This window comes from Chaetura pelagica, unplaced genomic scaffold (genome assembly GCF_000747805.2).
Source record: "Chaetura pelagica isolate M959 unplaced genomic scaffold, ChaPel_1.0 scaffold121, whole genome shotgun sequence".
In the NCBI taxonomy this organism is placed as follows: Eukaryota; Metazoa; Chordata; class Aves; order Apodiformes; family Apodidae; genus Chaetura; species Chaetura pelagica.
Genome location: NW_009954546.1, coordinates 174,958 through 178,898, shown reverse-complemented (window position 1 = coordinate 178,898; position 3,941 = coordinate 174,958). Strand labels below are relative to the sequence as shown.

Here is a 3,941-nt window from a genome sequence, read left to right as displayed (position 1 = left end):
CCTCAGTTTTAGAGGAATTGCATGCTGTTAGGAAAAAGGCTGTGAATGAAAGAAAAGTTAAAGTTACACAGATTAAGGAAACTGTCAGCTTTAAAAGCAGTGTGACCCTAGAAAAATACCAAAAGCTGGTAGTGAAACTATTCACTGCCTTTCTCTATATATATGTATGGCATTAAACCATACAGTGTCAACTTAAAACTAAAAGGATTTTTCTTTCCACAGCCCTGAAAATAAAACAAAGTTTTTAAAAATAGACTTTTTCTACCCTTTACAAAGTTTACTAGCATCAGCTTCACAGATTTTCTAACACTGTATGGGTTAGGTACTAATTTTGCTGCCATAAGCTCTTCCATCACAGGCTTTTGCTCATGTAGAAATGTAGTAAAGCTGAAGATTCACAGTGTTATTTTGAGGTAAATGGCCCACCATACTAATTTGCAGGACTGGTCCTTGTTAGTGGTCCAAAAATGAACTGAATCATCAGTTGTAAAGAAACAGTTGCCCCATCGGGCACCTTACAACAGTGAAAGTTTTCCTGTCACAGATTGGCTGAGGAATTAAGTCACATGTTTTCCTTCTCATGCATCATTGTTAGAAATTGGATGCAAATATGTCATCTGTTGAAACATGGATAAACCTGCTGTCTTCAGAGGATCCTTTCAGAGTGTCAGTGGTAAGTTTAGAGCAGTGAGAGGGAGGGGTAAATAAAACAAATAAGCTACAGATTTATCTCAGTTAACTGTGGTGACTCAACAGAACTAATACTGCAAGTGAGAAAATCTCTTGGTCCATCCACTTGAACAACATGAAAATAAGACCCTGGATTTACAGCACAAGCTAAGCTGTTGTCTAAGGTGGTGTGACTCTGCCAGCCAGGCAGAGTTCAAATTTGAACTGTTTTGGAGGAAATCCTGTATACCAGCAGACAAGGCAGACTTGAGCACTCAAATCTCTTAAGTCCTGAGGCAACACCAGGTGGAAGCCATACAGGAATGATAATGGAGTGCCACCCCCGACTTAACACACTCCCTGAGGAAAGACAGACATTATTAGCTCCAAATCAGATCAAATGTTCTACCTGGTGTTCAGGTCAGAGCTGCCTTCTGCATGGATGGTACCCAGAGAAGCTCCTGCCTGTCTACACAAGTCTGTGTACAAATAACCACTGAATGTTTTCCAAATGAATTTGTATAGACAATGGAGCCATTCTGTCAGTTACAGCCATGGAAAAAACAAACCAAACAAGTGCTCCATGCACAAGAAAGCAAGCCAAATCTATCTGAATGGAATAGAAAGCAGAATCAAGACCAAAGTGCATCCAGCCTCTACAAAGGAAAAATCTATGTGTGCGTCTGAAGAAGAGAGGATCCAGAGCAAAACACAGCAATGAAAATGGATTAAAAACTCCAAGAAACATTAGAAGCAGGAAATGGCTTTTCCTGTTGTACCACAGCTTCTCCTGCTGCACAGGTACTATAACTTGCAAAGCAATCTTCTTCCTGTTCCAGTACATCTTCCTCTTTGTAGTGCCAGTACAACAGTGATGCAGTGCTGGGTACAGCCCGGACTGACCTGTTCTCATCAAGACTCAGCTACACTTTCACAAAGCCCTCTTTTCAAAGTTTTTCAAACCTCCAAAATTTGCTGCAGTCCAGTCTTACTTATGCTGCTGTAAACACAGAACAGTTCATCGCTTGCATGAAGTACTCTTAGGCTCTCCAAGGCTGTATCACAGCAGATGAAAAAAAAATAAATCAAGTCTGTTCAGGAGGCAGGTACAAAAATATTGTACTGCTTCAATTTCACTTATGCCCCTAAAAGGTGTGCTGAATGCCTGGGATATTTCTATAGGCACAACTTTTATTCCTCAGGCACAACTTAGTTGACTCTACAGGTTGATTTTAGCCAAGTTACAACCAGAAGGACTTCAGTACAGCACTCTCCTTATCTGTGGCTGAAGGTGACGCTGTGGAGGAGAGAATGAGGACAGTAATTGCTCCAGAAACACAGAAAAAGAATGTGCTCTTAGTTAAAAATAATAATTTTTTAAAAAAGGTGTGAAGAGGAATGGTTAGCACCTGTAACGGGATTTTTGTAGGTAGTGTACAGGCTGAAAAATACTTTGTATAAGAGTTGTTATTTTTACCTGGGAAGGAGGTCATGTGAAGAATAAAATGCCCATGAAGATGGCAAGCCAACAGCAATGCTGTTGCTTTTTTTTCCCAGGGACTCTCATAAATTGGAAACTGACAATTCTATAAGGTTTGTTTTCCTGCACAGATTGGCGTAAGTTGGAATGCAATGAACAGCAAAGAAAAATAAAGCTAATTTCAATTATATTTATAGGATTGTGGCTGAGCACCAGCTGTGCAAAACAGCCCTAACTTCCACTCAGGCATAAAGAAAAGCTGGGTTTGTAATTAATCATCAAGTCTTTAGAAAGAACACGCAGAGCTGAGGCTCAGCCTGTGTAAGAAGCCCATGCCAGGGCTGCCCAGCTCTTCAGAACAAAATAAAGTGCTTTTCCTCAGTTGTGACACAACCAAGGATTAAAGGAAGCTATGTGATGTCTGCTTCAAAACACCTGGAAGATACGCCAACAGAAAAATGAGCCTTTGGGTAGATACAACTTGCCAGCAAAGTGAACATTCCCTCTTGTTCAGGGAAAAAAAGAGATTAATAAAACAGCACATGCAAAGTCACAGGGGCTGAATGGCAAAAGGAGCTCAGCCTTTGCCCTTCTTGGCTAAGTGAAGGACTTGGGTCAAATAATTTGTTTCCAGTACAGCTACTGACAAGGCAGCAAACACATTGAGCTTACAACCCATTCTATGTGAAGCTGATAAGCAACTGGCCAAAGTCTGGAGCTCTCAGATCCAGCTTCTCCTCTGCTACACTATCACTTTGAGGAGTGTGGTGCAACCAATACAAGGGCTTTAATAACACGAGCAATGCATTTGGGGCAACGTGTAATTCTGATGTCCTGCTGACCATTTATGACCACTGAAATTGGTGTTTAGTTAAAAAAGCAGGGCAAGTCAGAATTTCCTCACCACATTCCCACGTTCTGCTCCTTCCTGACTGCTTGCTGCTGCAGTTTTGATACATTAAATGTATTTGATTGCATTAAACTTGCTCTAATTGAGTGAAATCCTGCAAGTTCTCTTTGGGCAGAAGATCTGCTGACAGGAACAAGATGGGTTTTCCACACCTGAGGCTGGAAGCTGCTTCTGACAAGGACCATTCATTCTCCAATGACCATTGATTCCACCCGTGGTGGTTTATAGATAACAATGCACTTGCCTACGAGGTTGATTTTACAGATCTGCAATTCTTGGGGAGTACTGCTGTACAAATTTTCCCTGAGTTTGATCCTAGTGATCTTCACTTTCCCACCGGATCTTCACTTCTCAGCGAAGACATTCAGGCACTCGCTCTCTGCTTGACAAGTTAATTACCCAGCGCTTCCAGAAGAGGTTTTCGGATGAAAAGCCTGCATTAGAACCGTGAAGAGCTCCTTATTCCTCCAGCCTCTCTCTCCTGACAGCGAGCGACTCCCGAGGGGATGCGATGTCACCTCCGCGCTTCAGCAGGGAGCCCAGCCGGGCATTTTAACCTATTTTTAAAGGCTCCTAAGGGGCTGATGGCACCCAGCACAGAGCAAGCCATCCAACCTGCCGGGAGGCATCATTCCCAAGGCGGGGAACACCCAGCGGGGCAGCAGGACAGGCTGCAGGAGGTTCTTCCTCCACCTCCTCACAACACGCGGTTTATTCACAAACTCAGGGACGTGTCGTGAGCCCAGGGAGGCCCAAGGAGGCCCCAGGAGCCCCAGGGAGGCCCAAGGAGGCCCCAGGAGGCCCCAGGAGGCCCAGGGAGCCCCAGGGAGGCCCAAGAAGCCCCAGGGAGGACCCAGGAGCCCCAGGGAGGCACAAGGAGCC

The 3,941-nt window shown here is 43.9% G+C and overlaps 1 pseudogene; it reads left to right on the top strand.

Moving 5' to 3' along the window:
- Positions 1-610: 610 nt before the first annotated feature.
- Positions 611-3,941, top strand: part of LOC104395339 — a 21,162-nt pseudogene continuing 17,831 nt past the window's right edge.